Below are 21,414 nucleotides of genomic sequence, written 5' to 3'. Positions count from 1 at the left end.
TTTGGGGAACAGAGAGCCCAGAGGAAAAAAACAGACTGGCAAACACTCTGCCATTCTTGGTTTCAGTGCAACAGCCAAATGAGAGCCTGCTGCAACATGTCTTTACTTCTCTGTTGAAAAACAACAAAGTTTATGGAAAGCAAAAAAAAAGTTTAATTCAGTAGCTCTTCAGTAGCAGAGAGCAGTTGATCAACAAGGCTGTATTTGCCCCTTGTATTTCTGAGTGGTATCTGTCCCAGAAAACCAGCTCTTGCTAACTGCATTCACCCAAATGTGTTCAAAATACTTGCTTTTGAAGTGAGGCATTTTGAAAAATGCATTGATTCCGCTTGTAAAAAGGAGAAACATCATGGGGTTTTTTATTTCAAAGAATTTTCTGATTTTAAGGGAATTTTTCTTTGGGAAGGTTTTTTTTGTATTATTCATACACTATGTCATGACATCTCAGACATCTCTTCCTTTTATAATGAAAAAAATATTGAAAGAAACTCTCAAAACATTCTATGTTTAATCTGTTTTGAAATGCCTGCATCTCAAAACAAATGATCACTTATTTATACATTCTAATTTTCTGAAGCTATTTGTTTTGCATGAAATCTTAAAACAATGTGTTTTCATTTTAAGACAAACCAAAATGGATTTCCAAATATTGATGTATCTAAGAAGATAAAAATGCCTAATTTCAACCAGATCTTATTACCAACTAGCTCCTCCAGGAAGCATAACACAGTCAGTCTTTACCCCAACTGGCAAATAACGGGCAACATCTGATCATACAAGTCCCAGCACAGTACATAATTAATATTGGCCAAGGAATTCAAACTCGGAAGCTAGAGAAACATTTTAAACTCTTATTTTATAGGCAAGACTCCAACAGAGATAAAAGTTATGCTTTCACATACAGGAAAGAGAAATGCTCAGAAGTGAATTAAGTAGTCCTTACTGCTAGCCACAAATTGTGGCCTTCAGAGACCCTGACAATGGTCACAGCAATAGGACAATGCAGAAAAGAAGTCCCATTTTGGGTAAACAGATTCTCTTAGCTCACAATTGTCTCAAAAAAAAAAAAAAAAAGAAAAAAAAGAAAAGCAGATTTTCTATACATTTCAGCTATTTGTCCACCAAAAGGGACAAAGTTTTATTCTATTTATTCAAGACACTCATGTAATTCATATTGCTCTAATCACTATAATGATTTCAGGCCAGTAGGACAGTGTTTTGTGAAATAAATCCTATCCATTAAGTTTAAAAAAAAACCCAAAACTCAGTAAACAAGTAAAATACAAACTAGCTCTCAGTTCCCAAATGACAAAAACTTGTTATCACTTATTTTTTCCTACAACTATTGCCATTATTTGTTTGTTCTACTACTTACAATGGTGTTTATTCCAAGCATGAGAGGGGTTTATGTTGGGGACTTTTTTTAAAGCGTTTTAGTTATCACTGGAAAATTGTGAACTTGCGTGGTAAAATACACTGGAACTGATATCCCAGTGAGAATGGTTCATTCAAAACCCTAAATATGAAGGGTAGTGGAGGGAGAATATTTCTTCACTAACTCACATGACTGCAGTTCTGGTAGGATTATCCTGTGATTTGCCATATTGCTTCTCCAAAGATACAGTGAAATAACTAGCTTACAGTTACTGTTTTCAAACTGGTGTTACCCTGATGTTGGTGTAGAACTAGAGGAGAACCTCAGAGACACAGTGCTGATTTTTTGCATTATTTCCTTGAAATCGCTACAATTTTCTAAGCACTGTTGAATTTCCTGGCTATAGAATAGGAAGCACAACAAGTACACTGTATAATAAAAGAAATTATGGACCATGGTCTGTTCTCCCAGTAAATGGACAACTGAAGTCATTAGCTAGGCACAAACAACTGTGTCAAGCATGTGCATGGCATGGGCTGCTGAAAAGTTCAGCTGCAAGTGAGCTGCCTCGGTTCCTCCCATAACACCGTACAGAGACCTCTGAAGAAGGTTTTCCCATTTCTGTGCCTCCCTCCAAATGGGATGAGCTGGCACTTGAAGTTATCTTTCTCTCTCCACTGGCAATAAAGGGAGCCTTGAGAATCAGCCTCACCTAGATCTGCACATTTTAGGTGGCCAGACTGCAACTAAGCAAGCGTCCACTCCTGCAGTAAGCAAAAAGCTCAGAGGCAGAACTGAAGCACCCCGCTTCTAACTCGGCTGGTGATGTGCTAGGGTAATCTTGTAAAAGTGATTATTAGTCATTGGTGCTTTGGGTAACCCACCACAGAATCAATAAGAAATCTGTCACAGGCTTATTATGACACTTTTTGAACAGTTATTTGATATGTGGATGAAGGATGAAGTCTACAAGCAAAGAGCCAGTATCCACATGGAGAAGTTTGTTTAGAGAGGTTTACCACTTGCCTGACTTAAGCGTCCATTATCAGTCTTTGGACACTTACAACAATCCATTACTTGAAGTTTCACATTTTTAAAACATTATGAAAAAACAATTTTAAAAAGAAGCAAAAGCTATATTCACTATGTAGGACAGCATTTGAAACAAAGGTGCATGTTGTATTTGGTATGTGTGATTCACCAGGATGCAGGCCTGGCCTTACATCTATTTTTATTCTTGTTTGAATCAACTCAGAGGTAGAGCTAAGAAGGACTTTTGCTGTTCTTGATTGTACACATTAACGTATACCACATACGCTTCAGATTGCAGCATGTGCTGGTAGAAGAGCCACTCTGAGAAAGAGGAAAAAAGAACAAGGAAAAAAGTATTATCAAGGCTTTTAAAATGAAACTTCTAAAGCACCTTTAAATTGTAACATCTTGAGCAAAGAAAAGCCTGAATTATGTAAAAGTGGGCAGGGAGCCAACATCTGGCAATAATAAGATTGTTTTGTAAGCAAGCAGTTTTCTACACAGCACGCAGCTCTCGGTCCACATTAGAGCAAATAACAAATCTGTGAAGATGTGCATGGTCTCTGGCTGCCAGAAGGATACCCTAGGCTTTGAGTGAAAACTTTTGTGTCATTTGATCTCCTAAAACAGCCAGCTGAGATGAGTTATATTCCCCCTGCCAGGAACCTCGAAAGAATTGTTCAAACCATACGCTCATTCCTGCTGAATTGGAAACAAATGCCGTAGCTGCATTGTTGGACTTTGAAATCAAACTCTGCCTGGTTCTTCCCAGCATTCCTGAGAGGAAACAAAACTCCTTCCTGCGTCTGCCCCTTTTGTCTCTGCGGAGGGACCTCCTTCCCTCCGCTCCCCATACTCCTTCTCATCCTTTCTCTCCTCCTCCCACAACGGCAATCTCTCATTCCAGAAAGCCACATCACAGGCCTGCCCCATGTGTTAGCGATCTTCTGTTTGCTGCCATTAGACTTCACCATTGCCTATAGAAATGGAGTTGTTTAATTAGGTCCAGAGAGCTGGAGAACAACAAGGCCATTCAGGGTGGCACCCAGCCAGCAGCTTCTTCCCTTTGCTTTTTGTTTTGGTTTGGTTCTCCTCTTCTTATAAGGGAAAAATCTCAAGCCCTTCCCTGCTTCTCTCCACCTGTATAATCCACAGAGCAGCTGAGCAGGTTGGAGTCTTCAACCAGACCCTGCACAAAGAGAATCTTTTCAAAGCCAGCCCCAAAACAAACAAAAAAAACCCCAACAAATCAACAACAACGAAATAAAAAACACCACAGAAAACCCTACATTTGCCAGCCTGCAGGACACTAGGGCTCCAAAAGCCCACAGTGTGCTCCAAAAAGAGTAGGCAGCTACAGATAGTTGCTCCCCAAGCCACAAAGGGCATTGATAGTCACAGCCATTCATCAACACACTAGGGAAAAAGGTCTTGGAGGCCATCCCCTCAGTGCTCAGAGCTCCATCTGGGTATGGTTTAGATTTTATTTCAGCCTTCATAAGAAGCACAGTTGCTTCCTGTTAAGCCAACCATGGTTGAACTCCAACTCAGATATTTAACTCTCTGAGTATCTCTGCTGACAAGAAGTATGCGTGCGTGCTTCGTTTCAAACTGCCTGGCTGCCCTCCTCCTTCTCCCCCACCTCCCCCACAGGGCATCAGAGAACATTCACAGATTTATCATTTCAAAGATATTTCACTGCAAATCTAACACTCACCTACTGAATAATTTAATCGCCATATTAAAGACATTTCCTCCTTTTTCTTACTTGGCTTCTAATTTTCATTTTATAGAAAGATTACACCAGAGATCTAAACTAAGCTGTAAATCACCACTCTTGCATACCAGCAGCAATTCAGACCAGGCAGTGTACAGTCACCAGCTCTTTGCTGACATCTCTTAGGGTTTCATATGTTTGCTCACAACTACATATAAATCTGTCACCCAAACATAAAAGTGGTGGATTTTCTCTAAAAAAAAAAAAGAAAATCAAGCTTTTTCAGGTACTATTTTAATAATCAATTTGATCTTCCCTGCTCTAAAAAAATCTGTATAACTCAGCTGACACTCAACGGGAGTTGTTTGCTACATGTATTTAATCCAACCTCAATGAAGCAATGCCATCAGGTTCTCCTTGGAAATTTTGTGCAAAAGGAAAGGAAATTTTTGTGAAGGAAAGAAAAGATCCAGTTTTTAAGTTGCTCATTCTTTTTATACCTGGAAGCAATTAGGCTTCTGAAATGACAAGGTATATTACAGTCTTTTGTGTATCAAAGGCCATGCACATTGGTGTATATGGACTAGAAGCGTTGCTAAGGCTGGGTGAAAATTAGCAGGCTATGAGTACAAATGGAGTACCACAACCTTTGAAAGTCTCCTATACAAAATATGGGAAGATTTTCCTTCCAGACAGTGAAATTGAGTCCAGAAGAACTATGTGGAAGCATGAAATACCCATGTCTGGAGATTAGTTTATCCTTTTATCTTACGATTTTATAACAATATTCTACATAGGTCTTAATCCCTCTCATCAACACATGCCTGTAAAGCAGTGTATCTCAGTTTGCAGGCTGCCAGCCCTCGCAGCAAGAGCTCGATGCGTGCTCAGAAACAGCACCTGGCTCTTGGGAAGGGTCTCCAGAGGAAGCAACAGGAGAGGCCTTCCTCTCCCACTTCAAAACAAAGCTTCACCAAACAGAAAATTCCTGGAAGCTACATTCTTAAGTCCAAGGACAGATTTCTTCAAAGGAAGTTAAAGTGAGGGGAAGATCAAAGACCAGATAGGAAGAAGCAGGTTGTAGCAGTGGAAGATTCAGTCATCAGGCAAATAAACAAAGGGGTGCATGACCCTGGAGAGGACCGCAGGGGAGCAGAAAGGTGGTGGATTTCACCGGAAACCTGTGCAGTGTGTGAGGAAGCCTGGGGAAAGAACATGCAGTGGTGGTCTGCTTGGGCATCAGTGACACTGGCAACAGATAGACACTCCCGAGGTAATGTAGGTTCACGGAAAGTAAGCTACAGGCTGAGATTTCCTTGGTTTCTTAGCTATGGGTGGCACAGGAAGCTAAGTGACTATGGGATGAGGAACATTCTTGCATGAATAAATTATTTAAAAAATAGGAAATGGGGTATGAGTAAGTGGTCAGTTCTCACAACAGAGGTCACCAGTTCAGTTTTACTGGCACTGGTGCTGAGAAATGAGCCTTTTAATATAGGCAGGCATTGTTAGAAAAAGGGATGAGGCATGAGGTAAAGACTGCTGATGACACTGAGTTATGCAGAATAATAGGAACGTGAGCAGACTGTGAAGAATTACAGAAGGGTCTGACAAGACTGAATAGCTGGGCAATAAAACAGCAGCTGAAATTCATTGTGTATAACTGAAGTGATGCATGTGGGGAAAGACAATCCTAAATCTGCATAGACAGCAGTGGTTTCTGAAATAACAGTTAACATTCTGGAGCAAAACCTTGGTGTTATGATAGATGGTTCCATAAAAGCGAAATGAAAATGTCAGAAATCATCAGAAAAGGAAGAGAGAACAAAGCAAAATCATTTTGGTGCTGTTGTATCAGCCCTTGGTTCACACTTACCTTTCAAATTGCTTGCAGTCCTTTTGGAGAGGAGGTGAACAGCGTTTAAATTGCAAAAGGTTCAGTGAGGTACAGGGAGGCTGATGAGGAGTATGGAAGGGCTCCCATATGGTGAACAAGCAAGGAGTCTGAGCCTCTTTGCTCTGGAAGAGGGAGAACTTAAAGTACCTACAGCCAGGGTCTAAAAAGTCACAAACAGCACAGAGAGTGTGGAGGAACATCAACGGTCCACTCTTTCCACAGACAGAAAGATGTGCACTCAGACAAAGCTCGTAGAAAGCAAGTTCAAAATAGACAGAAGGCAATGGCTTTTCATACTACCATAGTGAGGCTGTCCTCGTCAAAGGGCGTTGTGAATGCGAGAAGTTTGCACAAGTTATTCGGAAGAAGGTGCCAAAGAGACCCACACAGACAAACCATCACAGGATCAATTAAATAAATAATTAAATTGACACCTACAATTGTTCCTGCCTGACCATCACTTATTATCTCCAAAATGAGCTCTTCACTGCTCAAAACCAATGTGTTTTGTTTCAAAAGTACTGATAGCATCTGACACACACACCCCCCAAAAAAAGCCCCATGAGAAAAAAAAGCACCTTTAAAATATGCATTTATTTCAGGTCCTTGAGCTGAAAATAGAGGCTGTGAAGGGGGAGGTAATATTAAAGATATTTTCCCAGTCCTAGTGTGCCTGTTTATCACTACTGATAAAGACAGCATTGGCAGAGATGGACCTTAGGTCCAGACTGGTACTGCCGTTCTTCATAGTGTTATGGTAGTCTCTCAGACCCAGGCAGACTGATGATTTCTCTTCTCATCCAGGAAAACAAATTGAGGACAGGAAAGCAGTCTTACCAGACAAAGATATCAATAGTCATCTTACCCCACACACCATCACTCACCACTTGAAGTAGCCCAACATTTTCCGTAACAAATTCAAATATTAACCCAATTTGTTCTCCTCAGTAGCATTCCTGTACTTCCTGAGCTCGTTTTATACGTTCAGGAAAATGGAGTACACCAAGAAAATTAAACTCACATTTGTAATAGCAATTGTTCATACCGATAGTTGATTTCATTAGTGGAATGAGGATGTTCACAGAAGGAAAGTGTACGTTCAGTTCAAAGCAGAATAAATATGCTTTGGTTTTCATATTTTATATATTCTCCAAAGAATTATTCATGTACATTTTTCCATGATTAACTTATAATAGCAAACACATTTCTTAAGAACAAAAAAAAAAAAGTAGGGAATGGAAGGGATGTAAAGCGTGCTGCTCACCTATATTAACCCTCCTAATAACTTTTAAAAAAGAAGGAAAAAAATTGCTAGTGACCACTGGAAGATCTTCATTCATTTCAGAAGGGTGACTCTTGGGGTCTGCCAGTGTTTATACTACTGACTCCAGGGGTCTGGCTGTCCATGAACACAGTGACCTACAGAAGTGTTGCTTCATAGTTTTGAGAGTTGAAGAGCTTATTTTAAAAGATAAGTTTATCACAAACAGAATGAAGGAGGGAAGAATATGTCAGACCAATGTTCAGAAGTAGCATATGCCATGAAAATGTAAAACTTGCTTTTTGCATGGTGATGAAACAGAAAACATGGTCCTTTTTGAAGGGTGAACAGAGGCCTATGCTCACAAAAAAAGATTCAATTATTCCTTTAAAGACATATTCCGAAAAATGGAAAAAAAATTAATAGGACATCACTAATCATACAGTTACGATTTTAAAAAAAGCTTTAACGCCTACAATTGTTCCTGCCTGACCATCACTTAATATCTCCAAACTGAAGTCTTCACTGCTCGAAACCAATGTTTTGTTTCAGAAGTACTGATAGCATCTGACACACCCACCCCAAAAAAAAAAAGTCCCATGAGAACAAAAAGCACCTTTAAAATACACATTTATTCCAAATTTCTGTTAACCCTCTCAAAGTTCAGCTAATATCAAAGGGAAAACAGATCCAAGATACTGTAAAACCATCACACACACCTTGATTTTAATGTATTAACATCTCTCATAAAAATAGCTCAAATTCCAAAATAGTGGGAAGTGTTATTCTACCCACAGTGTAACCCCTTCTGTGAATTTATGAGTGTCAATAGAAATTACAGACTTGCACAGTTAGAGAAAGATAGGAGGGAAAATCAAAGGACAAAATATCCGTGCACATTAAATGTACTATTTGCAAACACCAGTTTTCTCAGTCCATTCACACCATGTCAGTGGCAAATTTTAGAGATAAGACACCAAATCAAGTCAGTTCAATCAGGCTCAGTTACAAATCACAGCTGGTTTGGTCTCAAGAATTCTGCCCACTCCCAAAACTACAGAGGTTGGCAAGGATAGCTTTTTCTTTTTTTTCTTTTTTTTCTTTTTTTTTTTTTTTTAATGCTATAGATACATATACACTCACATACATAGTTCCTCATTCCTGTTTTAAACTTTGGAAGACCCACATTCACAACAGATGGAGAAAGCATCTGATTTAACTGAAGAAAAAGCAACTATGTAGTGTTGTCAAATAAATACAATGTTGTAAACTGCCTAAAAGAGCAAACATCAGTTTCTTCCCTGAAGTTTTCCAATCAAAAGATCTTTAGGGGTTATTTCTAACACAGACAAATTATTAGGCAGTCACTGAGTGAAGCATCAATTCCAATTGATTGTGCCTTTTTAGCACAGACGTTTTTCCATATGCGTTCTCAGGTCACATTTACCTGACTACCAAAAAAAACGAAAAAAATAAAATACACTCCAAAAATAGAATGAAAATTTTCATACTCGAGAGAGCTTTTTTTCTTTGTGTCAATGTTTTTCCTATATCAGCACATTTCAGCTAAGAAGTAGCCAATAGAGGGAAGATTATTGCTGTGTCCACTGTGATGAACAGGTATCAGCACTGACTTCAAACGACACTGCAAGCTAGTCTGGTGACTTAATGAAAACCACCATGCCTTTAAAAGTCTAGTTTATAACAAGTTTTTCAAACACAATTAATACGCTTTGTAATCATGGGATAACTTTGTGGGACCATGGAATAAAACATTCTCATGTACTGTCCTGTTCCGGACTGTTCCAGTTGAGGGAAATTCTTTTTTTATTCCCTGAGTGAGAATAAGACATAAACGAGGTCAGATGCTGTATTTCAAAGATGTTTAATTGTCCCGTCTAAATTCGCAGAAGTGCAAGAAAGGAAAAGGAGGGAAAAAGGGAAGAGTAAAGTGCAAGGTAGCTCACAGCAGGGGTCCGGCAGCGTCCTGTCGGTCTGGTTCGAGGTCAGGTCGGGTGGGGAATTCCATGGGATGCTCAGTTTTCTGGCCTTTTATAAAGGTGCGTTTCTCCTTCCGAGAATCAATTAGCATGTTCTAAGAACTGTTTTGTGTAACCTCGCCCACCACTCTGCAGTGGTGTGCATGCCCAATACCATCTCTAGGGGGGTTTCCAGATGTGTCTGGAGGTCTTGGGACCCTTCTGTTGCCTCATCCCTGGGTCTGGGTGCATGCACACAGGTAGAGGTTACTGTTCTCAGGTGCTGTTTTGTCAACAGGAAGCCTGTGGCTTTGTGGTCAGACAAGGGCTCCGTTGCCATAGCGGGATGTCAGGTACTCGATATGCGAGTGACATCAGAGACAGACATCCGCGGGCATAAACATCCATGGGAAACATCTCTTACATGTACGTACTGGGGCAGCGGGAGGCTGCTCAAGGCAGATGGCTATACCTTCTCATGCAGGTCAAAAGATAATAGAAAAGAAACTTCTTTTTCTTTTTAGTGATTTATAATGTATTTTCCTGTGATGGGTAGATCTTTATCTCCAGTTTATGAGGGCAGATTAAAAGTTATAAACAAGCAGTTACTAACACAAAGCCCTCAACCTTCCCAGTTCACGCTGTATCGGTGTCCCATCATAATGATTCATAGCAACAGCAGTGGCACACTTACACAGCTGGTAGGGCCATACTATACTGATTTCAGATGCAACACTTCTCCCTACATCCTAGAAGTCTTCCAAACCTCAGATACGCCAGCCAGTATGTTTTGCTTGTGAATCCTCAGTGGAACTGGCTATGAGGGATGCTAGACCCCAAAATTTCTATTCAATGGGAAGTTTTGAGTTTTGGCTTGACAATGAAACAGGAAAATGAAATGTCAAAGCCCATCAGCAAAGGGGAATCTGATGTCAGTTTTCTGAAGCCATTCAAGCTTTCTTGAGCTTCCAGAGGTGTGTTAAGGAGCAACGCACCTTGGGAAACCCAAGATCATCCACAGCAGTCCAGGGAGAAGCAGGTATATGGGAGCAATTTCATCACTAAAATGCTGAAACTGCTCACCCCTGGAAACTGAAGCTCTGGCTTTTCTGGAGCAATTTGGTTTCCTCTCATCAGCCATAGGGCTGGTCAGAAAGCCATTCAAGCTGGCAAGAGGCAAGCCAGGTGCCCACCAGAACCTGACATACTCTGGTAGATCAAGCTTATTTCAGTGAATAAATACTCCATAAGGATAAAATACGCCATCAAAAAAAAATCTGAGAAGCTTTATTGAGTCAGAAACAATTGTCCCATTTGATCCTAGAAGAAAAAATAAACGAATGAACATGTTTTAGGAATAGGTTGTTATTAGTGGTTTTCTCGGGCTGCTGTGCCCTCTCATGGCTGCAATCCCCCACTGAGACATTCAGATTTTCTCACTCTTTAAACATGTAGACAAACCAGTCCCTGGAGCCCCTTATCCTTTTAGGGTATGGGATTAAAAGCACATCCAACCATTAAGTAAGCAATTCTTTTCAAGACAGACCATTCTCAGTCCCTTCTTCTCTTATAATTTTTAAAGACCTCTTCTGTTCTCTGAGTCCTGGGAATTCACCTCATCCTCAATGGATGACTGCAAAAGGTGGGAGGGGAGCTGCTAAACTTCTCCATTTCTTCCTTCCAGGCAGTACCTGTCTCCTCCTCTTCCCTTCCCAAGCTAGCTGCACATCACATCCTCATCTGGTCAACTAGGTCTCCCTAGGGCATGCAATTCCCATAATAATTCAGGACCTCTGTAACATCATTCTGCCAAAGCACACCATAAGAAGGTATGGGATAAAGGGAATGAAATCCAAGGAGGAAATCATGAAAAACAGTCTAAGTAAATAAAGACTCATTTAAACTTAACACATAAAATTAAATAACCAGACCTGGACTAAAATCACTTCCAAATCACCTCAAAATTTTGACAGAAGGAAGAAAAATCAGTGGGATCAGAATACAAGTCACCCAAATGCAACTAATACAGTCATACTGATGGAAGAATGAAATTCAGTAAATTTGGAATCACTCTATAGGCAAATGAAAAAGCACATGCCTCAGCCACAGGATCTCCCTGGAATAAAAGTTGCCCAGGACATTTTAAGGCTGATTACCAAGCCAAGAGGGCAAACACATGGCAATAATCACAGAAGACTTCAGTTACTTCCAAGCAAACTGGAAAAGTGACACAGTGGGTTGTGAGGCAAAAAGCTATTTGACATGTTTATTTTTTACATGGTACAAATGACTGCCTCATGGAGCAACCAGCCAGAGACCTGACAGAAGAAGAAGTATGTCTTGACCTAATTCCAAGAAATCCACAGGACTTAATTTAAAATTTATTGCAAAGGGCCTCCATGATTGCTAATGATCATAACATAATCAAATTCGAGATCCATGTAGGAATAAGGGGGAAAAAAACTACTCCAGTATCACTTAAGAAATAAATAAAAGTGAGAGAAGTTAGTAAAACAAGGCAAGTTGCTGAGAGGGTGAAGATGTCTTCAGCTGGAAGACTATCTAAAAATATTTACTAGAGTTTCAGGGTAAATGTGTACCACCTCTTTAAAAGTTTCAAACAGGACCAAAAACAGTCTAGCATTGTTGAATGTCAGACTAAAGAAGTGCCTTGCAAGTTGAAAGACACTATTCAGAAGTGAAAGTCATGTCCAATGAAGAAAATAAAAGGAGTATAAAAGTTTATATGTTAAATGCAAAAACAAAACAGAAAACCTTTTGAAGAACAATTTACTACAGGCATCCCAATTAATCACAAAAGTCTTGCAAACACAGAAGCAGCAAGAGCTTTGTCAGAGTTCATGTAACTAATACATGACATAGGTATAAAAGGAGAGCTCAAGGCTGCATCAGAAAAGTTTTCTTTGACTAAATGAATTATCTGAGTTGGTGTTTATAAGGGAAAACCTCACAGAGGTTTTATGTATGAAGCAAATCTGAAATCTCCAAATGAAATGCCAGTGGCAGCACATTAGAGTAGGTCAATAAAACAGTAGCAAATCTCTAAGACCAGATGCCATTTACACAGCGGTCCTAAAGGAACTAATATACAAAATCCTAAGTGTGTGATTTATCACCTCAATGGCTTTGAAGGGCTCCCATCCCAGAAAAATAGAAGGCTGCACAGATGGCAAAGCTTATTAAAGAGGTCTCAGGAGCAAGGAAATGCAGGGTAGTATAGACCATTAGTTTGGTCTCTATGTCAGACAGATTGGTTGAATCTTTGATAGCAGACATACCCATAAATATCTCATAAGAGAGAAAAACAAGTAGTTTTTATAGAGGGTTGTCATACCTCCCAGATGCATTGCAGTCCTTTGGAGACACCAATAAACATGTGAATAGGATGATCCATTTGATATATTTTATTTGGATTCCCAAAAAGCTTTTGACAGATTGAGAAACACATAAAGAAGCCAAGTTGTCATGGAAAAAGGAGAAAGATTGTCTCAGGAGTTAATATATAATTAGTAACTTTTATTTTTTTACAAGAAAGAAATGATGAGAAGGATCTGGTGTGTGATTTCTACTTCTCAACCTACCCATAAAAGATCTATCGCAAAGGCTGAATAGTGAGTAAAGGTTATTCAAAATACAAAATTTCTTAGCATCATATAAACAAAAATATACTGCACAGTTACAGAAAGATTGCTGCATGACTGAACAATAAGATGTCAGATAGTTGTCCACACCATTAAACATAAAGTAACATATGTCAGTAAGAATAACCTTAGCTATACAGGCAAAATGACGGGCTCTGTGCCAATTATCATTCAAGAAAGATCTAGGAAAGAGACTAGGAATATGTAACAAAAGTAGACTTACCAAACTTATAGGAAAAGAACAGAGACATTAGAAGTGTAAAACATCACTTTCAATGCCTTTATAGTGGTATAAACTTGTGGTGGGTTTGTGGCTTGATTGATGCAGCCAGAGGTGGTCACAGAAAGTAGATACGTTAGAACAGAAAAAGTGCAGATAAAAGCAGTAAGATAGGAAGAAGTATAGAATAATTTCTTCATAAGGGAAAAAATGAACTAAGTCAGGTCTCTTCAGTCTGAAAAAGTGACAGATATGAATGATCTGCGGTTTCCAAAGGACATCGAGAATGTGAACAGAGATGTTAAACTTCACATGATGCCATCAAACAACCCATTTAACACAAGCTGCTGAAGTCCTTATTCACACAGTAGATGACAGAATTGTGGAACTCTTTGCCATGTAGTTTTATGGGGACTAAAAGCAAAAGGGTCCCAAGAGCAATCAGACCAACAAGCAGAGGAGAAGTCCGTAAAAGATGCTTAAACACAACAATAAAGTAGCCTTGAGCACAAGAAGGTCTTCAGCCACAGATTGCAAGAACCCATTAAAATAAAGCAGAAGGAAGTGCTGCTGGTTAACTCTCCTACCAATGTGTACTTCCCTGGGCACCTGACACTGGCCATCATCAGGAACAGTACACCAGTCTCACCAAGTCTTTCCACTGAACCAGTGCAACAGTATTTATGCTGAAGAACTGGTTTTCACTAATATTTGAGTGGCAGGGTTGGGTTGGTTTTTTCCATGGATACAGTCCCTGCACGTGACCCAGACCAGTTGCATAGCTGGTCTGTGAAGGGACATGGCACATTTTCACCTCTCTGCTTGGTGACTCTGGTCAGGTACAAGCAAAAGTCCTTTTCCAAACAATCACACGGAGTGAACAGAACCACACAAAGTATCCTTGAAGGAGCTACTGAAACAGAGGGGTGAGAAAGGCTGAGAAGAAATTAAAATAGGATATAATCAAACAGCAAGTAAACCCTTCAAACCATATTTTTCATCCAACCTTTCCAATTCTTACATTTGAGTGACAGCAATTCACATGGTTTAAGCAATGTTGAGCAGGCACTGGGAAAACACCAAGTCTGACAGGCCCAATATACACATGAAATTTATGAATTTTTTACAGACTCTCCAAATATTGCAGACTTCCACTTTCAACTAAGGTAGAAGTATGATTTAGCCAGTTTTCTTCAGTGCTTGCATAGCTTTTTTTCTTTTTTCTTTTTTTTTCCCAATCTCAGCTGCTCCATTAATTATCAGATAACTTGTTCTGCAGGCAGTGCCTTGACACTGGTTTAGTGATAAAGTGAATACCAATGTGGAAAATACTAGGCATAAGTTACCACTTAAATATCTTCTCTTCAAGTTAAATTATGAACGCAGGAAAGGCTCACAGTCGGTTACAGTAGATTTGTATCTGCTGGCACCACAAATGATGTCAACTTTTCAACAATATGTCCACTTCAGCAACATACTGCAAAAAACATTTCATTTTAATCAACAATGACTTTTGTTTTAGAAGGGGCAGAATCTCTACTGCTTGAGTTGCAGGGCATCTCATCTTGGAAGTATGGGCTCACAGTCATGGCATCTCTAATTTTGCCAACCCTGAAAGGTTGCAATAGAGATTTCTACAGTCCTAGTGTGAAAACTAATTTGTATTTGTAACATCTTTCAGAGCCATTGGAAAGGCACAATTGAAATGCAAATTAATCTGATAGTACAATTTGGACTGTTCCTAAGTCTTATCCATGTAAACAACTGGATTTTTTATAGGGTTTTGAAGTTGCTTGTGAAGATAAACATCTATGAAAACGAACAGACTCCACCACAGATAAATTTAACTAAGGGGAAATTTGCAGCCGCCTTTTTGGAAACATTCCTAAGGGAGTATGTCATGCACTAGGAAATCCATTCTGGATAATGCTATAAAATTGCTCACCTTAATTCATATGCCAAATTCTTCTCTATTGAATAACAATTTATGGTATACTCCAGAGTCTGCCAGAAACTGCTGAATGAAAGCCACAGCTGTGTCTGTTATTGGGCAGAAACTACAGTGTTGTCAATACATTTATTCAGTGTATGAATGAATTCCCTGTATGGTTTTTCAATAACTACCTGGACACTGGTGTTTTTGAGTGGTCTGCAAGGGCTATACCTGGAGACAGGCATACTTTCCACCCAGGCAACAAATGTGGGAGCAAAATTAAATGCTTAATCAGAAGGTTTTTTTCTGGAACTGTGAAGGGACCATATGCTGCAGGACATCTAGAGAGCCAGTGTGTTGCTAATAGCCTCTTTGGCAGCTCAGTACATGGCTGAGCACACCAGGTGGGCTGTCCTCAGCTTTCCTGTAGAGCATTTTGTGTAAAGCAGCAGCCGATTGACCTGGAGCCTATTACTTTCTGGGCCATTCTCAAAACTCTGTGGAGCAGATTATGTTCACTACAGATGCTGCAGATATAACCCAAGAGCAGTATTTTGCCACTCTCGCTTAGTAAACTAAGTGGTACCCTACCTTGTTACAGAGCAGTTTTCCTCCTCCGTAAAATTCCAACATTGACTAGCAACAAAATGTCAAGTGAAAAATCAAAACAACGAAAAATGTTCAGATGCATATTTGCCAGAAGAACATCAGGCAAATCTCAAACAATTCAGTTCAGACCAGCAACAGGAGACCACAAAAATTCAAATTACACCATAGGCAAAATATCTAAGAACTTTATCTTACTTTTCAGATTATTTATTGCCCTGTTTAAATATTAGCCTAAAAAGTCAGCTGTCACCTTTGCATTTGCTTAGGTCCATAGATCACATATACCCCAAGCTGCATAAACAGAAGTAGACTGCAGTGTTAGAAGTAACTCAGTTAGGCTGTTCTAAAGAAAAAAAATGAAAGGAAAATGTGGCTTATTGAAAAAGACAAGGCATTCGTGTTGGCATTTGACTTTGAAAGTGTTAAATCTTTAGTCCTGAATAAAGAGGGGCTGGATTAAGTTACCCTGGGAATATGTTATCATGTTTGTCAAGAAAGACACATTTTTAACGAAAGCTGGGATTGATGTGATCATAGGACCTGGGCTTCACAGCAAATACCAACACATGAATCCAGCTTTGATTAAAGAAGAAATCAAACACACCACAGTAGAAGAGTTCAAACAGTTCATCATATGTCCCTGACTAATCACTTTTAACATTTCTTGTGTTTGGGGAAACAGCGAGGAGCTCCACACCTCACGGGTGCTGCCCCCAGCCTGACACCGCTCCTGGTCAGCCACAACGGGTGCCTCAGGCGTGTCTGCATCCATCGATACCCTTCTCGCCCCATGCTTACCCAGCATTTGAAGAGGACATTTCAAGTGCATTGAACACAACACAAGCCTGAGCAGATGAAAATAATAATAAGAAGAAGAATCCTAAAACAGTAATGCCACTGTGTACCAATCCAGTGATCTGGAGGAGCTGTATCGCTTAAGAGGAGCGGCCAGGCTGCTGGATGGCCCCAAGGCTGCAGTTAAAGAGCCTTCAAGGCTCAAAAGCTTCAGTCATCTCTCTCTCTCCTCCCTGCACCTCAGGAGCTGGGAATCTGGATCATTTCCAGTTACTTACGCGCCACACGCTGCCGTTCTCTCAGGCACACTCAAAGGCAACATGCCTGCTCAACAGGTAGAAATACCACCATCCCAAAAACTGTAACATGCAGTCTTCATCCTTGGAGGTTTTCAAGGCCGTATTCCTGAGCAGCCTGGACTGATCTCAGAGCTGACCTGGCTGCAATCAGGAGGTTGGAGTTGAGACCATCCTGAATTATCGCATGACCTTAGGGTTAACTGCAGATAGTTTCTCTCATTAGTTTTACTGACTTCTATAAAAAGAAGACTAAGAGGAGCCTTACAAAAACTTCTATCAGGCTACCTTCAGGTTTGTTTTGTTAATGAAGGAGATTTTGCAGGGGGAGGCTGGCAATTCAGCATTGTTCACCTTTTTGAAGTTAACTATTGAAGCTTAATACCTGAAATTTGAAGTAATTGTGTAGCATTATCCAGGCTCCAGCAGAATGTTACCAGGATCAATTAAAGGCTACATTAAGTTTCCAGTTTCCTAACAAAATATGGGAAGAGATTCCCTGAAGCCAGACTGATTTTTTTTTAAAGGATTTTATTGAAGCTAGGATTTCAATTGTCTTCCAAAGTGTTGCCCAATCATTATGCAGACTTTAGTTCCTTCTTCCTCTTCCCCACCACCCAGCAGAGAAAAATTAGGGAAGAAGAATTTCTGGTTTATATATTGAGCCTCTTATAAGCCTTCCATTACGTTGTCAGCTCAGCCCTCAGAATTCAAAACTCATTCTTTGGGGATGGAACTAGATAGATATGAAGCCTGCAATCACTTGAAATACTTTCAGCACCGAGTTGGTGAGAACCCCAGTTATCCCATACCCATGTGTACACGCCCCCTCTCAATACTTAATGTGTCTGAAGCAAAACTTACACACAGTTTGTCCCAAAATGTCAGGAAAGGTTAAAATCCGTTTTGTTATTTGTGTGATCTCTAGTAACAAGCACGCAGTTTTGCAATCCTTGTTCACAGAAAGACCAGTATGGCTGAGATTACTGGAAATGGAACAAAAAAGATAGAGTCATAAAGGGGGGGGCAGGGGGTAAGTATGGTTTAGACAGCAAGCAATGTGCTTTTACACATTCCCAAATACAACTGTAAAGCCTTTCAACAGAATTGAGAGGAATATAGCTACAACTAACAAAAAAAAAAAGTAGTTATGCCTATTTTATAGTAGATACTGCATGACACTATGAATTTAGTGAAATTCATTAAAATAATTTTTTTTACTCAAAATTACATTAGACAGGACATTTTAGTTAAACACTAAGCTTTTTGGGGTATAAACCACCACTAGTTCTTACAAACTTGGAGGTCCTACCTACATAAGACTCAGCATTTTCTGTTGACTGCACTGTTGCATGTAATTTTTCTTTCAGGAAAAAATATGCCTCAGCATCACTAATCATCCTTAGTGCAGGGCTATCAAGACAGGTGAACACAAGTGGTAAAGGATGCTAATTGCAGTTTCCCAGCATTCTCAAATCTGCATTGGCATCAGTGAAGAAGATAACTGAAAAATAGGGTAAAGCTTCAATATGGAAGGGCTTTTCTGTGCATGGAAGCATGCAAAGAGAGACAACACACCACCAATCATTTCCTCAACACCACTTTATCAAAAAAGATTCAGTTCCCAGACTTATATATGGTCAAGTCTCCTTCCAGTAGGGATCCGGTAGGAGGATGAGTGACCTGGGTGATACTGATAAGGATCTAGATTTTGGCTGAAGAAAAATAAGGACCTAGGCTGGGTGTGCCCCTGTACTCCAAGGTCTCACTACTTCAGTTCAGTCAACAAAACAAGAGACATCAAAGGAATGAAAGATCTGCTGGTATTTTAATTAAGCTGATGAGTCGGGCATTTTCTCCTGTAATTGTAGGTTGACCAGAACTGTTTGTGAGAGGTTTCCAGCTGTCTGAGGCTGCCTGATCTGTTTGTAGCATTTCTGATTATTTCTATCCAGTCAAAAGAAAACAAAAAAAACCCCACAGAAATCTGTCTTGCTGAGGTGAATCTCAAGGAATGCTTCATAAAAAGAAATTCACCAGTTTTAGTAGTTTGTGGGCTTGTTATGTTACCATATTGCCATTATCTCCTGTATTATTTCCTGCCGTGCACCACCGAAGTTGGGATGTTGCAAACCAAAAGAAAAAAAAAAGAAAAAACCAACCCAAGCAACCAACCAACCAAAAAACAACAACAACCCTCTAGTGGCCTAAAATGTCCTCAAATATCCTTAGGTTTTCAAAAGCCAATTCCAATTTTAAAATTATTTTCTAAATCTCTCCAAAGCTTGAATCTTTTTTCTCTCCATGGATTCCATCTAAGCTTTCAGTGACTGTTTATTGCTCTTTCCCAAAACTTCCCAGGACCCTATAAAACACATAATATTTCCAAAGTGACTTCCACGTCACTGGACCAAACCTCAAAGTTCTTGCTGCTCTTTCTTGTTCAAAACACACCATCTTAAAAAGGAGCTTTGTTCAAACAGGGACCAAAGTGGAACCTGCGACTTCAACCCACTGAGCAATCCCTCTGCTCTAAGTGGATAGACAGCACAGCTGTCAACTTTTCAGATCTGTGGTCTGAGTTATGTATCTCCCAGGCTACATATTAGAACACTTCAGTCCATTTTCCTAGAAGAGATGAGAAAGCCTGGGAGATAACATCACTTGAAAAATGCCTAAACTTACTCCTCCATCCAGAGGATTTATTTGAACTGATAATGACATGTTTTCTTTCTACACTGTTGCAGTAATATGCTTCTGCAATGCAGTAATCTTGGCTTTAGAGTGCTCTTGGAGCAACAGCAGCCCAGCTTCAGACCTGTGACTGTTTATCCTTATTGGCATCCCATTTCGTCAATTCATCTCCATTATCACATGCATCTCGACTTTGGTTTCCCTGACAAATCAAACTTGGTTTAATTCTCAGGCAGAAAGGAGGATTTCTTAATGTTTCTCTTGCTCAGAGCACAGTTTGTAACATTACCATGTCTTGAGCATGCCATAAATGTGGAATCTGTCTCAAACTGTGGAGCAGAGCCGAGCGGAGATCAGAGCTGCAGCAGCAGCCAATTCCTTATGCTCCAATTATCAGCTACTCAGCATTTTCACTCTGGTAAATCTCTAACTCAAGAGCTTATGAAATGAAAAGTTTGTTACAGCACAGACATTAATAAGCCCTCTTTAAAAGAATACATTTGTAAGTATTGCAAGGAAGCTTAATTAACAACATCCTTCTCTAGTCTCTTTTCAAATCACCCCTCTAATTTAAATTTTATGTTAAAGAATATCTTCACTTTTATGGTTCTATTAGTGAACTAGGGAAAGATGCCTGACTGCATGGTAATTAGAGAGACAGTGACATTTTAATGTACCTTGTAATATGGTACTGTTGTATATAATTTGTAAAGTTCCATAAGATTTTCCATAAATAAAAAAAAAAAATCTGTGTAAAAAAAGAATGTAAGCAAAGATTTTAATCAAGCTGAGTCATATGGAAATTCTGTTGAATGACCAACTCTGTTTATGCTTTCAGCAGATGAAAACACTCAGAGGAAAAGTGCAAAGTGACATCTGAGCCATATATTTATTTTTTTTTTGCCCACTTATCAGTGAAGCAGATATATAATGTTTCTAACCAATGAACATAATTAACACATATGTGACACTTCATGAAAACTCATAACATTAGAAAATCTATGTATCGGCATTTATACCTGACTTCCCTAAGTTACAACTGGCTTGTTGGTAAGCTCCACTTCTGCTCTCCTCATTGCTTGAGGACAGAGATCAGGAGTGGGGGCTGAGATGAGGGGAAATGGAAATTAAGCCTCTGTATCTAATAGAGGGATCCTTCTCCAGAAGGCAAGATTAACAACATGGCCTTATTTTAGACTTTCTGAATCAAATTCTTGGGCAATCTCATCTTCCATCAAGGACAGGAGAAACCACAGATTACCCTTCCTGGGCTGAAGCTATGTCTTCTGCAAACACCCCTCAAGGTACTTACACAGATGATAGCTCAACAGAGTCAGGTCTAGGACCAATATTTCCTTTGAACTTAGTACTACAGTGCATCAACATTTTCCAACTGCGTAAGAGAAGATAGTCTTATTTCAACATCATGCAAACCCAGGGAAATCTTGGCAGTGTCTTCAGTGTGAGGAGAAAGGGACATGCGACAGACAGTGACAATATATCTTAAGTTATTTCCCATATGAGGGTGAAACCTCCAAGTAAATCACATAGCTGCACAGGTATATGTAAGCTACTATACCTGTAGGGCATTATTAAAAAAAACTTTAAAGAAAATTTATGCAATTTTACTGCAATTTCCTTTTTATCCAACATTCATTTCCAAACCTTTCGAAATATATTGTGTTCAATTAAATTCTTTACCATTCTGCTCCTTAAAATTAACTAGGACTGAATTTTCACTGTGTTATGCCTGGAACTACATTTAATTACCCACACTTAGAATATTAGACACCATGCTGATTTCTGTCTAACGGAAATGACCTAGGATCATTGGAAGCATATGAAGTTCATTTCAAGATGAAGCAGTAACTTATATTAGAGGATGTAAAAGGTCTTAACCTCCAGTCCCTCAACATACTGCAGCAAAAAGCTCCTCTTTTTTTT

Source organism: Falco punctatus (genome assembly GCF_963210335.1).
Source record: "Falco punctatus genome assembly, chromosome: 3".
Classification (NCBI taxonomy): domain Eukaryota; kingdom Metazoa; phylum Chordata; class Aves; order Falconiformes; family Falconidae; genus Falco; species Falco punctatus.
Note: the sequence above shows the minus strand (reverse complement) of the source record.